Source organism: Nipponia nippon, unplaced genomic scaffold (genome assembly GCF_047370975.1).
Source record: "Nipponia nippon isolate SJK-2023a ecotype South Korea unplaced genomic scaffold, ASM4737097v1 scaffold_11, whole genome shotgun sequence".
Classification (NCBI taxonomy): Eukaryota; Metazoa; Chordata; class Aves; order Pelecaniformes; family Threskiornithidae; genus Nipponia; species Nipponia nippon.
In genome coordinates this window covers 16,642,912-16,665,906 of record NW_028262302.1, presented here as the reverse complement: position 1 = coordinate 16,665,906, position 22,995 = coordinate 16,642,912, and the positions used below count along the sequence as shown (strand labels likewise).

General features: G+C 37.9%; 1 long non-coding RNA gene across 3 annotated transcripts in view; it reads right to left on the bottom strand.

Moving 5' to 3' along the window:
* LOC148056845 (uncharacterized) overlaps positions 1 to 22,995 on the bottom strand; it is a 234,613-nt gene that overhangs the window by 135,668 nt on the left and 75,950 nt on the right. The window contains exon 1 of one of the 3 annotated variants that reach the window (XR_015702166.1): positions 938 to 993. The exons of the other annotated variants lie outside the window; for them this stretch is intronic. This is a non-coding gene — a long non-coding RNA (uncharacterized LOC148056845). Of the gene's footprint in view, positions 1 to 937; positions 994 to 22,995 lie in introns of those variants that run through there. 3 annotated transcript variants of the gene reach the window in all.

The window sequence follows — 22,995 nt, the reverse complement described above, 5'->3', positions numbered from 1 at the left end:
TGTTCCCACCACTGGCTGAATGTGCTGCTTTCATACAGTGTGCTCTGCCCATGCCCCCATAAACCTCAAAGAGTAAAAAGAGAAGGAGCAATAACAGAAGGCTCAGCCTGGTATAGTCTGTTCAAATAATCAACCACACTTGTTTATTCACATGGGCTAGACATCTAAACTCAGGATGACCTTGATACTTCTAGGCTACAACAAGGAGGCAGAACTATTTGAGCCTGCAGAGAACTCCAAAAGACACTGATTTAAGAAACCATTTTTAGACCTGTTTGGAAATTACCGTAAAGCTGCATTTCATCATACATGGATTAAAACATCATGTTTCTGCATTTTGCCAGCATGATATGAGGCGATTAATATATACTAGTAAAACAGTGTTGTTTTCATGATTATTAGGCTTGTATATCTTTTACAGTCATTACAGCTTTTATACTTCCCAAGTAAAACCTTCCAATCTATCTTTTCCCTGTGAATTTGCATGAAATTGGCACTTTTTCCTACAACTCCCCATGAAATTAGCACTTTTCTCAAAAGGTCACATGAAATTTTATAATACTGTTTTTGCTGCAGTATTGTTTACTGCAACAAGTTAGTTTGAATACCCCTTTTTCAGTACACTTATTGACAGATATTTCCAGTATGATGGGGAAGTGATAGGCTACAGTAATAGTTAAAATTTGCCTTCAGTTATGTGCCTGATTTGACAGCTCCTTAGAAATCTTCCAACAGGTCATTTCTACATTAACTTCCCTGTGATGTCTTGGGGAGGTAAGAACAATTTTGAGACAGGAAAGAGAATAATCCGGAAGTTTTTCAAGGATGTATTGAAAATGTCACAATACTTTTTACTTGCAATTGACTCGTATGTAAAACTATGACTGAATTACTAGTGGGAGTGCAAACTTTGATTAAAGAGATGGGTTAAAGTTACCTCTCTAAGCCCTCTTCATCCATTCATTCTTCAAAACAATGCAAGACAAAGAGTCTGAGGAGCAAATAGGAAAATGAAACATGAGTTACAACCAAAACTCCCTCTTTTTGCCATTTTTTATATCTTTATATGTAAAGTCAAACACCTGCTCTCTTTCTTTTCCTTGTTCTCATTCCTCACTAGAGAGAGAGTAATAAATGTTCATTCTACCTACAGTCTTCTCCGAATGGTATCATTCTTCAGTGGCTGCACCAAAAATGCTAACAAAATAACTTGTCCTACCCTCTTCTACATCTTCAACCAATTTCTCCCTAGGGAAATGAAGACCTGACTAAAATGATACGCCTAAAGCTGACCTGCAGAGGCTGTCCTCAAGGCTCTCTTGGTAAGCTCCTCCTTTTGATTCTCTGTCTTCCTGGTTCTTGGATAAGAGATGCCACTACAACCACATGAGGTATGGAAACCAAGACTTCTGGTGGCCATGTAAGCTGATGCATTGCCAACAAGTTTTTCAAAACACTAACCCTCCAGGAGACATGCAGGATGCACAATCACCTAAAAAGGGGGAATAAAATTCCTCAAAATCAATACTGAAGTTTGACGGAATGGCCGGGATGAGCTGCAATCTACTTACACCCTCTCCAAAGCCACACAGCAAGTCACAGACTTACAAATATTACCAGCAAGAAACAGAGAGAACTTCCAACACTCGGAGACAATAATAATATGTATCTCTCACTTTTCTTATCCCAGAAGCTTAGGAGAGAAAAGACAAAATCATTAGGTTCCAGAAAAGTCACAAAATTACAGGACCCACCTGTTTTACAGGAACCATTCCAATTTAAATAATATACCAGCAGTAGGATCACAGAATAGTGGGTTTGCATATTTAAGAATTCCTAGTCATATTCTTACAAAAAGGATCATTAGAAAAAGCCTTCAATACAAAAAAATAAGAACTTACATAGTAGGAATGAAAGGAATATAAACAGGACAAGATAAGTGACATTACTTTCCAAAAGAAAGAGTTAAATGTGTTTAGGTTCCTGGAATGTGCTTTTCTGCAATTTTAAATATTTTAAAACGTAAACTTTTTTTTTTTTATTAATCTTTTGATAATTAAAAAATGGTCTCCAATTATAAAAACTGTTGCATACTTACTCCTAATCTTCATTCCAGCTGAAAAATGGTTTTAGTTAAGTATTTGCATAGTGCATTGGAACATTATAATAGATAAGTCACTCTGGACTGGATAATTTCTGTGAATTCCTTTGTTAGTAATGGCATGTTCTCTCAATGACTGGGAAAAAAACAATCAAATAAACTTCAATATTTACCTTCTTGAATGATTTTCTGGTCTCCTCTGAAAATTTTTAAAGTACTTTTTCCTCCAAATCGTGAGATGAAAATACTGTCAGATCAAACTTCTTCTGACTGACATTTTTGTCAAGACAAATCTTTCTCTAACTAGCTTTTTTTCAGTCTGTCCTGCAATGCTGCTATCCATCGAAACAGACTGCTATTAGGAGAATGCTGAAGCCTTCAAAAGGAAAGATTAATGGAATGAAAAAGACAAAGCCTTATAGGTGTGAAAGGCAACTCAGGCCAAGACAGTATAACCAGCATAGTCGAAAGGTGTAATTTTTAAACTTGTGTTTTATGTTCTGGCTTTTAAAATGAAACAGGGCAGCAGATATGGGAAATAAATATATGAAAAAGGATGATAGCAGAAAAAATAGGAAGACAGGAAAAAAGTAGAAAACTGAAGAGGAAAGGGTTGTATTTAAGGGTAATTGAAAAAAAAGCACAGTGCAATGAGCAATATACTAGAGGCAGGGTTAGTACAGAAAGGTAATAGAATTTGTTAAACCAATTGACATAGTTAGAAAAGAACAGACAAGCTTTCAGGCATGCAAGCCCTTCTTCAGATCTGAAACAGCAGGGAGTACAATGAAACTTTTCAGGTACCGGATCTCTTATTACCCACCCACAGACAATGTCAGAATCCTGACTGGCAGAGGAGGCATAGATTAATGACAGGTGACACCATCTGAATTATTCAAAATACTGACACCCAGAAAGTATTAAGATACCTCCAAGTTAAGATATGCTACTAAACCTCTTGGGCAAGGACTCAGTTGGATTTGGAGAAGGTAGATCTGGGGGTCTGTTTTCATTCCATTGTTAACTACTCACTCCTCACCTTCCCTTTGACCTTTTTGGGAGACAGGGCCAATTCCAGGGTTCTCCTGAGGCACTGATACTGCAGCACAACCTGCCCTTAGACCCACAGCTGACCTCACGAGCAAGGCAGCACTGATCTGTTCTTTCATTTTGGTGGGAAGGAGAGACGTGCTCTCAGCTGGCCGGTGGAAAGCAGCTCCAGCTCCCACATCTACTAAACATGCAGCTTGCACTGCCCAATTTTGGAAAGAATCTCTGAACAGAGGCATAGCAAGTCCAAGAAAAGCAATAGGAGGCCGATCCGGTCCATGAAGGACAGAGCAGAAGATTGGATAGAAAAGCACAGCACAACATTTATTGTGCCACAATCTTCTCAGCTTCAGTTTAGTATTATTGTTTAGCCATTGCCCCTCTTTAGAATGATGATATTATCACAGAGTTCAGGTATTACTATTGTTTCCCACAGATGATCAAGTGTTGTGCCCAGTTTACAGTAGGGGTATTTGTGTATGTGTGTAAGAATGTATTTGAATAGGGGTTGATCATGAAGGATGCCAACCACCTGGAGCACACCTGCATTCATTAGAAGTTTGGGATTTTCAGCAACTGCCAGGGTCAGGCCTTGACACAATATCTTTTGCTCAATTTACTGTAATAAGGACAGTATCAACCACCAAAAACCAGAACCAGTAAGTACTGTCAAGATGATCCTTCCATTTCACTTTAAACTACAACAGTAACAGCAATGTGTTAGAATGACAGACTCTTCCTCAACTACTATTATTTATTGCAGCAGCTCCTGGAGGACTAGCAGGTCGAGGCCCTCTTGTACTTGGTGTTGTTCATGATATACAGTAAATAATAGTCCCTGCCCCCAAAGCTCCAAAACTAGTAAGCTGACACACAACCTTAAATATTTAATACACTTTCCATACCAACATAAATACCTCACTCACATCAAGATGCTACAAAACTCAAACAAATGTTTTATAGTATAGTAATCTGAACAGATTAATTAATATTTCTTGGAGTTTTCCTTCCACATTCAAAAGAACTGGACATTGAGGGGCTGAGAGAAGCCTCTGCCATACATGCTTCTATTTCTACCGCAAAAGGTTATACCAAACAGCAAACATACCAATGGCGAAATGAAAAAACCTACTGACACATACAGGGTATAATTTTGTACTTACATATACCTATCGAAAAGATGTACGTTGACTTCTACAGACTTTTAGAGAAAGGAAGACTTTTATTCTAGAGAACAGAAATGCTATGCCTGAAAGAGCCGTTCCTAGAGAATTCTGTGGGAGCAAGGATGGTACATCTGGGACAATAGCTATTTCTGTCATCTAGGTAAGTCCACCCTCTTTCAGAAAAAAAATGGGCCAACTTCTCTGAGTCACACGGCTGCAAAACCATTAGCACTGGCACATTTCAGAAATGCTATTGTGAGTGCCTCTCATGCTGACATCATTCACTGTGTATAATAAAACCACAACCTTTTCTCTTGGTCAGGCCCACAGCTTTGATAGGTTCTTTGGTTTCTTTCTTCTAATTTTTTTCCCCTATAAGCAGGCTGTATCCAAATTCTGCCGTTTCTCCTTGAATTACGTCTTCGATAGTCAGATGTTTCTTTCTGACGGTATCTCTAAAACACTTGTTCAGGCTCTTATCTTCTGCTTTTACCCTAATTACCTCCTTCATTACATCTCTTCCTTTCTAGCCTCCCACATATTCATATCACCTTCTTCTCTGCACAGTCCTCTACAACTAAGGAACATCTGCCTTGCCTTTCAGTCTGACCCAATGTATCTTTCCCACACCTTGAATCCATCAATCCCCTGATTATGACATTTAAGCTCCTTCCCCCCATTTCACAGCTTCGCTCTGCTTATTTATTCAAGTTGGCCCTTATTGCACCTCCTCCTCACCACCCTGGCAGCAATTCCAGCTTTGACAGCTGACTCCCTATTTCTCTGTCAAACTAATAACCTTCTCTTCCTTGCTACCCTTTTTTAGCCAAATAGCAAGGCCACTGCCCTATTTTTTTTTTTTAAATTCCTTGTCAGTACATTCTTCTGATGAAATGCCTACCTGAAAAAGTGCAGCAAAGGCTGGTAAGAGCACCGGGGTAGAAATGGAGATTGTGAGACTACTTTTGCCTAAAGCATTTTAAGCAAAAACTGCAAGTGCTTCCCCTCCTGCCTGTCCATTTAGGCTTTGGAGAGCAAGGTCTGTGCTTGACCGCTGCTCCATTCTGACCGAGCTTATTGCCTGCTGCTTTACAAAATCTATCAGCTAGGACAAATGCCACCTTGGTCTCCATCTCCACATCGCCTATCAGCTTTGAAGCTGAATGGGTATTGACTGAGGGCAGAATTTGGCCTGTTTCCTTAATTAAATATGGTCCTGTCAGAATGCTCTTACATTAGCTGGGGACAAAAAGAAAAAGAGAAGAAAAATTAAATTATGGAGAAAGGGTTTAAATCAGGAAAAGTCATTAAAAAGACATCATTAAATATATGGGAATTTAAGCAGCTTTTAACAAAGAATGCAGCTGGAAAGAAAGCCTAACTGTATTTTAAAATCTGACAATTATGTTCTGCTTTATAAATTCTAATCTTTAAAAGACAACACTACTGTACATTGAGGAAGGCTGCAGAGAATTTTTCATGCAAAGTCAATGACAATCCTAAAATTCAAGGACAGATAAGAGGTATGGTTCAGTCTTATGTTTATAAAGTGCTATCCATCCACACTTGCATAATATATTTTTGCAGAACCCTAAATCACTTAATAGTGTGATAAAGTGCATGTTGGCCCAAGTGCCAGCATCAGAATGTTGCAATATATTAAGTTCTGGTACAGAAGCATAGCTCTGCTTATTTATCTATGCACAAATACACATTTCAACGCATATAGCAAACAAGTGACTAAAATCACAAAACAGCCCTGATTCTACATGTCTGTAAGATGACAAAACTTCCAGCAATGTAAATGCAAAATGAACTGCATAGTGCAAAACCTGAGTCCTGCATAACTGCATGCTACATCCTGCAAGATTCATACTGAGTTTAATTAGACTAGGTACTTAAGCACTAAGTGAATATCACATAAAATATAGATTAATATCCAGAATCAGAAATCGACTGCTGCCAGCTTTATCTAAATACTGGCATGACAAAATTGAAATTATATGGACATAACCTTATATATACCTCATCAGACTTTCTAACAACTCACACTCTGTTAGAGTGGTCACCATTAAGAACTTTACAGCTTAATTTTTCCAAATAGCTAGCATTACTCTGGCTTTTATGGTATGTTCTATGGTTATTGTATAGAATATCTAAAGAATATTAAGATGAAGTTACTGTTATTTATAAGAATTTTAATGGAAGTTTCTGTATCCTGTCTGTTGTAAAATTTAAAGTGTAATAATTTCTCCTGTTTTCTCTGTTTTAAACAGACTGCTCCAAGAATTTCCATGTATCTCCAGTAGCTGTAAAGAGTCTATTACTGTGGGAACTAAATATCACCTCAGTGTACTCTATATGTAATAACAATGTATGCTTTGATAACAAAAGTAGCTGGCTAAGGCCAGCACTTTTTCCTCATTTACTTTATATTGATATATGACAATCCTGATAAGAAAGAGATAGACCTGCCATATTTATAATGAATCATTTTATAATCAAATACTGTATATTAACCTGGTCTCTGGCCAATCCGGCACCTGGCTGCCAAGTTCATAATTACACTGTTCTACAGTGAAGGGTATGAAATAAATTAATTTCATGCCATTTTTGGTCTTACTCTAAAGTACATTTATTAGCTGGCTAGTGTCGGCAACAATTAAAGTTTGCTAATTCAGGTCTTGATTTTCCCTATTTAAATTCTTTTTGATGTCTCTTTGCTCTATATTCTCGAGTCCAATCCATTTTTTATACTTATTTTACATCTTCTTTCTTTGCTTAGTGATTTTGTACTTTACAGGCTTGTTCCAACTTGTTCTCTAGTGAGAACTTCAAAATATATATTTTTACCCAAACTCCAACAAGTCTAAAACTAAAATCATGAACATGCTTAATATAAAATTACATTTGGATTGCTGACTTTATGGCATATCCAGCTGTAATGATACATTACTTATCAATCCCTCATTTTTAATGTCAGACATGTTATGTTAAGCTAGCTTGTTCAAGTAATGGATTTACTGATTAGTTCCTGTTTTGGTCTATAATTGTTCAATTATTTCCTCAATATTAGCTTAACCAAAAAGCTTATATATAATTCTTTGCAATATGCTTGACAAAAATACAGAAGCATTCACGAGAGAATCACAGTTTAAGTTAATCAATAAAGGTTTTATCAAGAGTTTTTATTTATAGCTAATGCAAATGTTAAAAAAATGTTACAGCCATTAATTATTAGCAGTTTTTTTAAAGCATAAAGTAAGAGTTGAATAAATGTACTTTAAGACACTTAAAGCCCAGGCATTCTTTTTAAAATGACTAGCTAAAGAGCCCCTTGGGCTGTCTTTTTACTGCTTTTCAAAGCTCTAATAGCACTTTTTCACCAAAGACACACCCCTTGAATCCTCCGAGAGATACAATAGCATAATTGTTCTTTTAGGTTTTAAGGCCTTGACATATCTGTCACTGGAAGAACAGTGAATAATAATACCAGAACTATTTTATGCAAATTCCACTTAGAGGTTTCAAGATTTTTGTGAGACTGATCTTGCCTCCTTGTTGACAGTTTTATTGTCACATTAGCTTTACATGAGAAAGTGGTAAAGTTTTCTTCTTTGTTAAATAATACCCCATTTTAAAATCTTTTAGATAAAGTTAAAAACAAATACAAAAACAATGAGATGGAAACATCAATTTGGAAAGGTATCAAAGGAGAAAACAGTAGTCACTTGTAAGAATTTTCCCACTGGCTTTCATTTTTCAAATTATAAGTTGCACTCATTATAATGTGTAATATGTACAAAATGAATATTTACTTGCATATATGTGTATATTTACACACACATATAGGGTTATGAATAAAACATACCAGGATGTGTATTCTTAGGCTAGTCAATGATGAATGGCTCATATCTCAAGGTCGCAAAGTTATCAAATACTTTCTGTATATATGTATGTTCATAGGCGGTTAACTGTATACAAACAAAATACATGTTAATATGTTGCAACTACTAGGTTCAGTTGGCAGAGAGGGGATGAGAGAAATACATGCATACATCATAGAAGATGCTTTTAGATCAGTTTTACAAAATTTCCTGAGATGCAGAGATCTGAAGAAGATGCCATCTAAGATATAGTCACAAATACATCTCAGATACATTCACAAATACTCATAAATACAGTATTTGTGAATGTATCTTAGATGGAGCCTGCAGCCTGTCTACTCCAGTGCCAAACAGTGTATAGTATAGGTCTCTACAGAATTTACAAATAAATCATTCTGCAATAAGGATTTTTTCTTTCTTCAACACTGAAAACAATTCTGCATTTTGCCCTACTATCCTGTTCGCTAAAGAAGGTAAAGAAATAGCTTTACTCTGAGCCAGAAGAGTCTTTTGAGTTATGTTTAAAAGTATCCTCAGAATTCCTCAGACCATCGGTCTGGAGCCAGTCCAGTCCAAACCCAATTCTTGTAACTCAGGTCTCCCTCCTTAAAGTGCACTAGGACAAGAAGAAGAGCAAGAATGACTACAGAAAACACATGTTTAAAGAACAAGAGATGCACTAGAGGTCACACACCTCTTTTTTCAGAATGCCTGTAGGGTTGAACAAGGGGAGCCCATTTTTCTTTCAGTATAGTGTTTTCTCTATATACTTGCATATAAAGTCAAAAGTTCAGCCAGGTCCCAGGTTAAAATCTTCTACAGCAAAAAAAAATTAGGACAGAAAAATTTTATAGACTGTAAGAATAGGGCTCCCTGTTAGCCCAGCTTCTATGGAAAGCAAACCCAGAACGAAATCTAAACTCCCTGCAGATCAAGGAAAGGGAGAATATCCCGGTATAATCCCAGTATTTAACCCTGGGATTTTTCACTATGATCTAACCCCAGAGGCCACAGATAATCCTTCCTGGGAATGGGAGAGGAGAAGATAGGAACTGTACTATATGGCTCTATATCCCGCTCATGAGCAGGGATGTGTCCAAGCATGCAGAGCTCCTCCACATACAGACAGTGGGAAGAGAGGATTCACAGAATCCAAGAGATTTATGCTGTGCAAGTGTTTTTGCAATGGATTTTCCACTGTTCAAATGTACTCTTCTACATTTATATCACGCCTCTAAATTGACTGTTTTCAAAGCATTGTCTCAACTTATAGACACTCGTTTGATTGTGCAGGGGTGCAGAACTACCCAGTACTCGTGGAAAGGTAGCTCTGCTCAAGGGCATACTATGAATCCGTATGATTATGAAAATAATCCTGGGATATTTAATATTCATGAGGAGCAAACATGACCTCCAATTTTAAGCTCTTACCTGAAAGCACTATTACAGAGTAAATTGCACAGAACTGTAGTATAATAAAAAGTTACTTTGCATAAAGTTGTGCAAAAACTTCTACATTTAATGTAAAATGGATTCATACTATTTTTATACTGAATCCAGCTGCATAAGTTCTTAATACTGAAAGTCATGAAGCACCAGGTTCAAATGCGCTTATTTTTCCCTTGAGTTAAACTCATTATATAGACACAAATCAGATTCAAATTTACCAGGTTATACCTCGTTTGCAAAAATGTGGAGATTCACAGGACTCTTCACTCTCAGTACTGATTCAATAAATACCTCTGATCTGCAAAAATCCACATTTTCATTTGTAAAGCAAAGGATTACTATTGACCAGACTGTATATCACTCAGTCCTGGTGGTGAACAGCACCTCAACCAAGCACCTGTAGTATAGCCAGGAGAATTACTTGTAAGAGTAACTGATCAGCACTGTGTGAGGAATTCAACACAGTGCTCAGTGAACCCAAAAGATACAATGATAATGAGACAGCTCCCATTAAATGGCAGAATTACAGCAAAAAAAGACAATGTGCTATACAGATTGGACAAATGCAAAGACTCCTTGAGATTTTTTTTCTCCCCTCACTAAGCTGTTCTTTAAGCAGTTCATATAATTCAGATGACAGGTACTCAACCAGACCCCCCACTGACTCAGGCTGGCCCAGCCTTGACTGTTGGATCCTCCATGGCAGATAGTCTTTTAGATAGGGACTGTGGGGAAAGAAAAGCCCTTTGAGCAGAAATATGCCCAGAACTAGTTTAGGAGGTGGCTTTCCAAGGCATGCAACCATCACAACACATGGTATTTGTTGATGTGTATGCAACTATGCACATTTGCTCCTTACATTGTATATTTAACCACAAATTATAGGTTACAAGCATTCAACATCCTTGAGTTGGCATTTCTTTCCAAGGTCAGTGGGTGAGCAGTGAGTGGATGCCAAAAGGTTGGAGAGGAAGTATGCAGCTACTGGGCCTGCTGCTAAGTAAAGCGGAAAACCTTTTTTATAGTAAGAAGAAGAGGAAGAGAGAAGGACATGTTTTTTTTGGATGTGGTGGTACCAGAACGCCTAATAGAAGGTGCCTGGACTTTCAGGTTGTTGGTTTCTGTCTGATGCTAGAAATGACTGAGGGAGTTAAGTGGGAGGAAACCTGGGGATAGGACCCAGTTTCAAGTCTTATAATGCCATCCTTCCCATCCTGCCTTTGATCATGGGGACACCTCACCCACTGCAGCCACAGTCTATTGATGTGGGAAAGATGAAAACAGTTTCTGAATGTCTTCCATGTAAGCCATGGCAATCCTGAAGTAAGGAATATCCCCTTTAGGCATCACAAGAGGACAGATGGAGCAAAGCCCTCAGTGGGATCTGATCAGCAGAAAAAATACTCGTTCTGTATTTCATGGCTTCTTGGAAGACAGCAAGTGCCCCAAAAATGGGGGTTGTGGGAGGCACAACAAAGATCCACTGATCCCTCAGGTCAGGGAGCCTGGAGCTGAGGTGCTGATCCTACCACACCAGCCAGGAGCGAGGCAGCTGCGGGGGGCACCAGTGGCAACCCCAGCCCCTGGCACCGGGCATCTCCCTGGGGATGGACTGAGGCTGGGTTAGGATGTGGGCCCAAAAATGGCTTGGTGGGACCCATGCCAGGACAGGACATGGCTGTGGGAAGCTTGAGACCGGTCCTGCTGTGGCATCTCTGGGGCAGGGACTGTTGGCCTCAGAGGGCTGAAATGGGCTGTGGGCCGGGTGGCGGAGTCCCAGGGGAAGCTGGGAAGGAGCATTCAGGCCCATCACTGCCTCGATGCGGGGAAATGTCCTGAGTCACCTGTTTGGAGATTTCAAGTGGAAACAACCATTGCTGAGCGAAACACATGGACTGCATCTTAAATCCCAGCAGGGATGCAGAGGAGAATGCAGCAGGTGACTTTTGTCTTGAGTGGTACATCTGCATGATCCATAAAGGAGTTCTATTAAATTACTACAAATTTTGAATTCAGACAAGAAGTAATATCAAAATCCATACTTCAAGGCTTTGGTTGGTCAGGAAAGATTTATTTCTTCTAAATGCACAAGTATTCAGCAGCAGCAGAGAACTGCCTTGTTCTGAATCAGCACAGACTGGCAATGACAAGAGACAAGCACACTAGATAATATATATCTAAGGTGAATTTTCATTTACAGATGCCTGATTGATATAGCTTTCTTGAATAACTCAAATTGGTAGGGATACCAGGAATTTTCTGCCTTTCCCTGCAGCCTGGGGTAGGTTTAATTTCCTGAAATTTCCTATGATCAGCTAATTTCTTCCAGTTCTTTCGCTTTCCAGGGGCTCAGGTGCTGGGGTATGGTGGCCCTTCCAGTTCTGTGCCTGTTGACCACAGCATTAGGTCCTAGGGGCTGAGGTGCTTGACTTTAAAGTGAACTTCTGGGATAATCAGGATCTATCCAAATAATAATGACCTAACACTGTATGAAGCCCCATTGAAACCAGGTCTTATTTTGAGTACTTTGGGTTTTGAGCTGAATTTTAACATAGATCTAATACCTAGTGAATTAGTATCTAATTTATATCTAATTAATTCCAAATTCTTAGCTGATCTAATATCAATTGTTGTCAGGCATCACAAGTACATTATGGTATAAATATAATAAATAAGTTCATCCGGTTCATCTGTTCCCTGAACTAAAAATGGTATCCTAGAGATACAGACGGTTCAGGAATTTGTTCATGGTGAGGCTGTAATGCAACTTAAAAATTTACAAATAAAAAAGAGAATATGTGGTTTTAGTATAACATGAGAAATCAAAGAAAGTTTGGGGTTTTTTTTTTTTTAGTCAGCATGACGCATGAAGGAGAAAGTGTATTTTTAAATACAAGCAAAGATTTTTTTTTTTCTGCTTTACCTGTTAGTCTATTTATCTCTTCATTTTATGGGTCTTATCTTTAATTCCCCATACATTCTCAAGCATCATCTCTAAACTGAGATCATTTCATCTTTATATCTCCATGTATGCAGCTGAAACTTGTCTGCCTGCACAAGTTATTTTCCTGCTGATTTCGTATGTACAATTAGATGTCCACATCCAAAACACACCTTTCTACAAATCCAGCCCACTGAATAAAACTTATTATCTTAAGACATTTCTATGGACAAAGGTTATGCTTTTCTGAGCTATATGAATCTCTTTGTCTAACATCACTAGCTTAATTGGTTTAGATCAGAGCTATGCTGTTTTGAATAAAAGGGTGTGATTAATGTGAACTAAACACGACTGGATCAGCTCAGCATCACTCTACAGTATACACAAACCCATTATCGTTAGAACTGTGAGAGTGCTTGGGAAAACCCAGCCTTGGTAAGCAAATTCCTTGCAAAAACCACCAGAGAAGGTGAGCAGATGAAAGGTATCTTAACTGTGCTGAGGTCTTTCTGTCAAAGGAGGTGTATTGTGAGCCAAGATAGTTTTCACCAGTCAGGAGGGCAAGCTATGACACGAAGGGTTACATTTCACATTTGGCCAGGAGGTGTGAAATAGATAAATAAATAAATAAATAAATAAGGATATCTAAGAGCTGCAGGAGAGTTCTTTCACTGCCAGGCACATTGAATTGCTGCTATGAAACTAAGGAAGGAGGGATGGACAGGGGCTGGGGGAGCTGAGAAGAGGGAGGGAGGGGAGTAGTCCTGCTCTGCAGAAGTGTTTCCTTGCATCTGTCAATTGCCTTAAAGGGCAGAAGCCATTCTCTCAGCTAACAAAGAGGCAGAAAACAGCTCTGCCCTGCCTTTACAGTGTTTAAGTCTATCTCAGGACTTTAGAGCCTGATACAATGTTCAATTGCCAAAGATGGCAATAGGAATAGCCATTGTGGCAAATGAGGAACTGACGAAGAGGAGAGTTGAACAGTCTCATAAGAGACAGAAAATGGCACGATACTACACAAGAATGGAAGCTCAGGACAAATAAATAGAAAATAAACCCAATAACAGTAGACTCCATTAAACTACAAAGGGAATGGAAAAAAAAACACCAAATGGAGAATGTAACTCATAAGCACAACACAGCATTGTGCAGATTAGATTCACGACTGCTCCAAGTGAGAAAGCAGGTGCACCTCAACATGCCTGGAAGCGAGCTCCCTCCCACAAGGCTTTCAAGCAAGGCTCTCTCAGCCCCCTCCCTTTCAATAATTGGAGAGAAAATGTCATAAACATTAATCTCCATTCCACATGAGACGCACATAGGGAACTAAGCCTCACCCAAATACTCCTTCCTGCTCTTCAGTCTTCCCTTGAAGTGGCATTCCTGGAAGCTACTAAAGAGTTTCACATATCACCTCTAAAATACACCATGAAGTTCCATTCTCTAACTCCTGATACTCCAAATCCCATAGCAATCCCATCACCTTTTCTTTATTTTAGCTTGTTGTTGGAATAGCGAAACTCATCTTTACCGTGGCTATAGCAAACAGAAAAAAAAAAACAAACAATTGAGTCTCTGCATTTTTAGCATTGGATTTTTGCAGCCAGCCAACAGCATCCCTTCATGGCTGAGCTCTAAGGTCTCAGGTATCTTATGCATTGCCCTGTTTCCCTTACCAGCCTATCTCTGTCCAAAGTAAAATCTAAGCCTCTCTCACACATCTCTCTGCAGATGTAAATTAGTCAGCTCAAGCTTAACACGGAGAAGAAAGAGCTGCTTCTCCCATACTTCCTAATCTCTGTGGACAATATCCACAGCCTGTCTGCCACTCAGGCCCATAAAGTCAGAACTTTCTTCAGCTCAGGAGCCTCTGTGTGTCTGTGCCCTCACAATGAAACTCTAAGTCTTGCTGAGATTCTTTCTGCACCCCATTCATCTAAGCAACATATACAGACTCCCATCTCTCATCTTGATCACTGCAACATCCTTTTCTCAAAGACTCATATCCATTCACAATTCTGCTGCAGAGATCATTTTCTCAAAGATCATTTTCTCAAGCTGTTGCTTTGACCATGTCATTCCTCTTTCTGTATCCCCTTGTCTGGCTCCATGTTATGTTATTACATCAAACATAAGCATCTCCAGCTTTCCATGGACCAGCAGAGTCTATCCTCAGCCTACGTGTCATTTCTCAGTCAATAGCTCCCATGTCTGGCCAATTCATGATGTTAGGTTTCTTCTCCAGCTTATGAGGTATCCTAGCATGAACCAGTAGTCTATTAGTATTCTCAGAGAATTTACAGTGCAAAAATCCCTCCTAAAACTTCTTTTTTTTTGCTTGATATCTACAAAAGCCAATTACTTTGCTGCTGTACTAGTCCTGATCCTCTTCTGCTCCAGGATCCTCTTGGGACAGGATGAGGACTTTTTGTCAGGGAACAGGTACATCTCCCAGATTATTCTGAGCTACCTGTACTGACTCTAACAATTGATTTTGAGACAGGCTCCTGCAGGGATGCATTTACTTACAACAGCTAGCAGTATATACTTTAAAGGCAAATATCAGTCAGGAGTCAGTAGAAAAAAGATTAATTTACCTTGCCTTTTCCTCAGACTCCCAAACCATGAAGGCCATCTTCTAGAAGGTAGAGTTGAGCCCATGATGTATGAGGTGCCTCAACTTTCCATTATTAGTTGGGTCTGAGTTTTGTCTGTGTTTGGCAAGACTCTCTGCTGGTCAGTTTGGACAGTTTGGTGTTTTATATTTCTTTCACAAAGCACAGAATAACAAGAGAGAAGGGAAGGACTTTGTCCTTGCTGCCTTTTGTCTGCTTCTTCCAACAAATATTAGATGTAGTCCATTCCAACTCCTGCTGTTATTCTCCCTTCTCTTCTTCTAAATTCCATATGAGTCTCCTGCGTGCACTTGCAGTTATGGTCAGAGCTCAATCTAATCTTCCATTACTTTCCTTTAGCTCCATCCTAACATACTGACTATGCTTATTGCTGTTTCTTTACCTTTCTTTTTTAGATATTCTCTTGCAATACTCTTTCCACTGATTCTGTTCAATTCCTGGGGTGTGCCATCAGCTACAATTCTAGTCTCCATTTCACCAATGCAACATAATACAGAGTAAAGCTTTTGCTGGGTAGTTCAGGACTTTTATCAGCTGAAACAATAACAAAATACAGCCTTTAATGTCTAATATGACCAGAAATGCAAATAAAATTAATTTGGTGGACAATATGTAGTTGTACAAGTCAATTGTCTTAAAGTGGGTCAGTGCTGATTTGGATACTTGGAAAAGCACTAACGTTTAAACTTCCACAGTGTCTAATGTTTTGTGCCTATTACTCACCTTGCGTTGGGCTCTTCATTGCTTGAAGGCCAAAATTCAACTTCAAGAAAAATAATTTAAGAAAATAATCACACAGATGTACAGAAAAGTACATAAAAGCATCCTTGACACAAAAAATGTAAATCACAACACTTATAACTTATTTTCTTTTCTTTCTCCTCCCCTTCTTTTTATAAGGCATAAAAAGAATAAAAAAAAAAGTAAAACAAAAAAAAAAAAAAAGGAAACCTGGCATAGTTATCATTCATGTTGATGTCAACAGCCCTACATAGACAGGTAACAGGAAAATACCACCCCAGGGATCCTATTCATGGTGCACAGCAGGGCCCTGTCTGTAATTACTGTGGCCTAGTTATTTCTCAGGGAAAAAAGTCCAGCACCAGAACCTTTTTTTTTCTTAATAGGTGAAGTTGAACCTAAAGCACTGTAATTTTAATCAAATCTTTCCCATCTGCGTGTAGTGTCTCTGAGAAGTTGAAGATTTAAGTGTATGTTGTAGGGCTTGCTGAATAGTCCCAGCGGGGGGAGAAAGGGCAGAGAGATGGTAATTATGTTACACTTAAAGGTATTTCTGTTGCCAAGGAAGGGGGGGGTGGGGGGTGGGGTTGGGTTTTTTTTCCCTTTCTCTCTCTATCTCTTTTCCCCCTTTCCCTAGTGAGGGTTAAGATGATGTCATGGACAGAAAGGAAACACTGCAATGGAATAGAAGGCAAATCCAGAGTGAGAGAGAGAAATTATAAAGCAGCAGTTTATAATATGTCCATAAATTTTTTTAAAAATAAAAGGTTTCAAGAAGGATGATGAAGTAGTTTGAGGTGGTATTTTCTGCATTACTTCTTTTCCCCAGTGAAGTCTCATACTCAGAAACCTGAAGTAAGAGCTTGTAGTGAATATGTTACCTTTAATATTTTTGATTTCTAATCTCTCATCCCTCTTTATGAGAAGATTATATAGTTTGCATTACAAGTCTGCTGTTTGTGCGATTTGAGTCGAATCATACAATTCTGCAATTATGGCAAAATTTAAACAGGAGAAGGATCAGAATCCTGTATCAGATGTTTCAGTATAGCAACTACTTGGCCATAAAAGAATATTAAGGAAATATGTCCTTTAGCACTTTTCGGGAATGAACAGAAGTCGAGGAACTGACAGCTAATACAGAAAGCTTATCCAGAGAAGGGCTCATTCAGCTGTTATAGTTTTAAAACAACAACACACTTAAAATCAAGCTGGTATGTGCTTGCATTCTTAAAACAAGTGCTATCAAAATATCATGTTGTTTCTTTAAGTTACGGTTTTCTGTTTTGATCTGTTGCCGCTCTGGTTTCTAGACAATACCAGCATAACAAGGGTGACGCTTAGCGTTCAACTGTTGCTTATAATCGAACAGTTTCTTCCCACTGGTTAAGTTATGCGTATATTTGGGCAGCCAGCCTGCAGCTCTAGAGCCAGTCAAATACCAGCTCCCATTCCCATGGCACGTCCTATGAGCAAAAGGGTAGCTGTGTTCATGTACAGGTTAGTAATAATGCAAATAACTAGATATCTCAAACGTGCAGTCTAGATAACAGAAACTGTGGTTGTGGCATCTGCCTTAACATACTCACTCCCAAGGAAAGCATGATAAGGTTCTCTATTTACTGAAAGTGGACAGTTAATTAATCCTCAACTTATTGACTGATCAACTACAGATCCACTCATGTGGTTTTACGTCCTATCTCTTTGAGAGGGTGCAGTGTGAAATACCAGTACCAGTTTGTGTCCACAGCCTTTGAGTTTCCTTATGTACCAGTCCGGGCATAGTTTCATTAATGTTAGATCAAAGTAAATTGTTAGACAGAAATAGCAACATGAACAAGCTATACATCCTGAAGCAATTGTTTCTTCCAGTCTACGATTTTCCAGGATATGCAGAAAGATCTCCTCTTGGAGTCTGCCTTGCTGAGGTGTCACTGAATTGTGGTAAGATGTCAAAGTTCAAAAGTGCAGACAATCCAAATACATCGTCAATACTTCTTAACTCCAGAAAGGATGGCAGGAATAAAAGAAAGATATTTTTTTTTTAATCATGAAACTACGAAGTATAGGAACATTTAGAGATCTTTCTAACAAAAAAACAAAGCCTTCCTTTCACTGCAGTTATATTCGTTGGGCCTCATTATATTCTCACAAAATCAAGTATCATTTACAACTTAGTTATTAGAAAAAAATAAAGAAAGAAGGAGCATGAAGAAATAGCTTTGCTTTTTCAGCGAAAGTTCTTCTAAAACAGTTACTTATCATCCAAGACAAATTTACGTAGAGAAATACATGATAATGCAACATTAAGATTGTCAATATCAGAGTGAAGGAATGCAAAAGTTAACAGCTTAAAGTAGTGGATGTTCAATGTTAATATTTTCTCATTTCATGTTATCCATAAATAGTAGTAATAGTAATCTACATGTCCAATAAGAACAGCTGGAATGGAAAAATACCATCCAACAGATAACTGAGATAGGAGTTTTTAAGAGCCCTATTCATTTCATTTCCTGACCGTAATTTTAACTTAATTATTTACTTAGTATAATACCAACAAAGAGGTTTTGCATTGTCTAAATATTTCTGATAAAAACCATGAAATTGGCAAATGAAGAAAAGAGTGGGTGCTGCCTTCTTGAAGACACAGAAATATTTCTGGGGTTATATGTATGCAAATGTCTAAAACTTGTACAGGCTTTGGTACAATATTATTCTACAAATATCCTATCATTCAATACGAGCCATGTAACTGGACTAATTATACATCCAGACTGTCAGGACAATACTGCTCAGCTTTATGCACTTTTCAGTGATATATTCATTGGTGTGAAAAACATTCATTAAAGTTCTATAGAACTGTTTAATGGTGGCTACGGTTCCTTTCGTAGGGTTTAAGGAGTAACATTTACAAGAAAAGAGTCTCTGACAACTGGAGACAAAGACAAGCTGAAATTCTGTCATGGCAAATAGAGCCTGGCAGTAGACTGAGGTGCCACATAGGAAAAAAGACCCTCAAAACTCTTTCCTAAATAGGTGAAAAAGGTGGCAAAGATGTTTAGGGATCAGCTCCCCTTTTACCACTGACAGCAAAATGGTGAGATGGAACCTAATTTCCTGCCACTAGTCGACTTGTGAAGCCAAAGGGTAGTTATGGATTTCCTAGTTGCAAGACCATTTGGTAGCTCAGGTAGCTTTCACCTACCCTTTCTGGAGGTTCCTCACAATTAGCAGAGCTGTTTTGCTAGATTCTCTTTTACCCTGATCAGACCATTTTGAAACAGGGCTGAAGAAATTCAAGAGGAATTTTTCACAGAAAGCAAAACTGGCACAAATATGTTGGAAGACTGTAGTTTAGGCTTAGTTTAGGTTTGGTTTTGGCTCAGTTTACTTGGTTGCTGTTTGTATTTATCAAAGAATTTTTGGTGGCCTAGATCACTATCGTTTAAGAGTCAGAAGAAAGAAATAACAATTGATTTGCTGCTGCAGCTGGTACTAAACACGAATTTTCTAGATTTGTCTTATTTATGGTAAGTTGCTCCCTGTCTATAAACTTAGGGACAGTAAGGGCTGAAATATTTTAATGTTTAATTTAATTCTAAAGTAGGCAAAAAGTAACTTTTCATTTGGTACACCAGTTTAAGATTGGGTTTTATTTTCCCATAGACCCTCATAATTATAATAGGACTCCTATCCTGTTGAATCAATTTACAATTAATAGAGATGCAACCTGCTGCTTACTTCCATGTTGTGTATCTTGCTTTTCTGAACAAACACAAGTGAACACATATTAGTGTCTGAGGGAACAGAATTTCCAGATTGCATTTCAGTGCAGTGGATTGCTTTATGGAAACTTGCAGACAACCTGGAAGAAAGTTATAGGATGGAAGCAAATATGCATCAAATATAATATTCACTGCCTAAGTTGTATTTCCTGTCCTGTGAATACCAGGAATCATATCTCCCACCCTCTGCATTTCTGTCAGCAATCAACACCATTTACAACACATGCTGTATAGAGAAAAATTACATTACAATGATAGTTGATCTCTGTTATGACATGTATCTTCATGGCTACAGAGGGGAGATAACTCATCACTGAAATAGCCATGAGTGATATATCTGTCTTTCCTTACAAGAACTGTCATAATAGATATTGGCCCTTGTGTACTACCTATTTAAAAAACCATTGTTCTTCAGAAAAGAAAGTTATTTATAAAGTCTAAGAAAATTAAAGCCCAGAAACATAACTAGAAAAGGAATTTTCAAATCCTGTACAACTTAAGGAAGTCTGAATTTTGCCATTACATGACATACCTACGCCCAGCCCTACATCTAAACATCAACATGTGACAGCGCATTATTACATTCATACTCAGAGGTAAGTGCACACGCTACATGGAATATACACCAAAATGGTACACCAAAATGTTATCTTTGAAGAAATTTATTATAGCTGAACTGTTAATGGGTGAGGCAAGAATATGCTGTCTACAAAGATGATTCTACATGAGCTCCAATAAAGCCTTTATAACACTGTGATCTGTGACATATACTACACAATGACTGTCTTCAAAATGGCTGGAGAGGATTGAATTTTGGCCTGCTTTCTTATGGAATAAGAGAAATCCCTCCCATATGCCCGTCAGTCTCTCTTTGCACCTTTTCAAACTACTGGCCAACTGCAGCTACATTTGAAAGAGTAAAACTTTTAAAGATAATTAAATCCCTAGATGTTTTGTGAAAATCAGTGGCTGAGGAAGGGAAGTCCCTCATGACTTGCAAACTAGGAAAAGCAGGGAGAACTTGGCTATTATATAGCCCTCTTGGCAGTAGCCAGCCAGCCAGCCAGCATGTGCACATGGTGAGTTTGCCATACAGGATCCCTGAAGTCTGCAGGGGTATTGCAAGGGGGAACCTGGGGCTTCACTAGGGTCTGGTAACACCCAACAAGCATCTTCAGAAACCTGGCCTTGCATATTCTGCTGCTCACGGACAATTTGATTTTTTAAAAATGAAAACACCTTCTGTATCTCTCCAATTGTACAGTCAGGGCTGCTCTAAAATCTGCCTTTGCCTTGGGCAAACTTCTTTTTCAGAACTTCAGTTCATGGGGTTTATGACCAGAAGGGAATTTCTAAAAACCTTGAGCTCCTAGCTTGACCTGCATAACACAAGCCACAGAATTTTGTCTCATAGTTCCTGCAGGATTATGCTCCTTTTCTATGTAAGTGAACTTTATTGAATTTAACAAGTCAAAGGAGCAAAAAGATTTAGAGGTGAAGGATTATTCTCATCTCCTGGCTAAGTGCTCTATCCAGCAAAGTGCTCAGGAACTGGAAAAATCATATGAATTCAGTAATAGTATGTGTCAAATTAAGCAGGTATTTATGTTTTTCAATGGATCTGGACTAAGCTTGTTACGGATTGCTATGGGGTTAGGCAAATAAATTCAGTTCTGATCTATAAAGCTTCATCCTCCTATAACGCAGTGACTTTGGTCATCAGTCTGAAAAAGTCAAGTCATGCCATCACTGTACAAAAGCCAAGTTTTTCAAACTCTTCAGAAAGTTATTGGTACACCAGGTAACTGATACGTAAGATGATGAAACGTTGCCTTAAGTGACAGAGAAGTCTGTAATTCTCAAAATACCCTTCTTATATATGCTGGGTTTGATTTTGATTAAGAATAATGACATATTATGCTATTTTATTTCACTTGCACACTGAGATAGTGTTTTCGTCATAAGATATAAATCACAATAAGCTGAAATACACACTTTTCAATCTGTAAACCTATAGAAACTACTATAAGGTAAACTGAACAAATTCGTATGTTCAGATTTTGTTACCTGTTAACTCCTCTGATTTGTTAAAGTAAAACCATTGCTTCCTGATAAAATATCCATAAACCTTAAATGTGAACTACACTATTTACCCTTAAATATACATAAATTTTATAATTTAATATTATATATACAAGTGCTTATAAGTATTTAAACTTTACTTTGTAGTTTAATATTTATATAACTAGCCACTTTTGAATACACTTATATGTGCAACTTTTCCTAGACAAAATAGATATTAAAGTGAACACAACATAAAAGTAACTTTTACCAAGTTATGGATGCTTCATTTTACACAGGAAAAAAATTTATGAAGTGCTAACCACCTACATAGTGAAAATAATAATTTTCTTCCTTTCTCCCCTCCAAAACACAACACAAGTCATTAACCTTTTTAGAAAATTTGAGTTCTTATCTCAGCAGGATTTTAAGAAAAACATGCCACACTCAACCCAAAGAGATACTTTTTTCTAATCCCTTGAAATAGTTTTTGAATGTTGGTTGCAGCTTGTCTATACATTTTGATATACACCTTTTGCAACGACATGCTATGTCAAGCCACTGTATATGGAGATAATGAAATGTTTGGGTTAGGAGGCACTCAAAATATACCTGTGATATTACATTATGTCAGTATGATTCTTAGGCTGTGATGTGTATTATTGGTTAATTAAGGCATGGGAAATAATGTATATGAAAAGATATGTCTTCTTTACTTCCAATGAAATAAAAATTTCAAATAAAAAGCATCTGTCTTTTTTCGTTTATATGTCAAAATGTAATTGGCTATGGTTGGGGTTTGTTGCCTTTATTACTTTTAATAGCTGTACAGCCACTGATTGCCCAAGCTGATGGTTAATTTAATTTCTGTCAATACAATATTGGGGCTGTCTGCATATTCAGGCCATGATTAACTGCAGCAGAGTCCATAACAGTAGTGTTATTATTACTGCATTTAACTACCTCTCGGGAGAAGACAAATTAAATTATGTTGAAAATGCTGTTGATTATCATTACGGACTTATTTGTAGAGCACAATTACTGATCTGTTGTAAAATAAATCAAATTTTTTATCATCTTGGTATAAATTAAATGTAATATAGGCGAATGGAGAGTGGTTACTGAAAGAGTTCAGGCAGCTTTGTATAAGTCAACCGAGCACTGAATTAAAATAATAA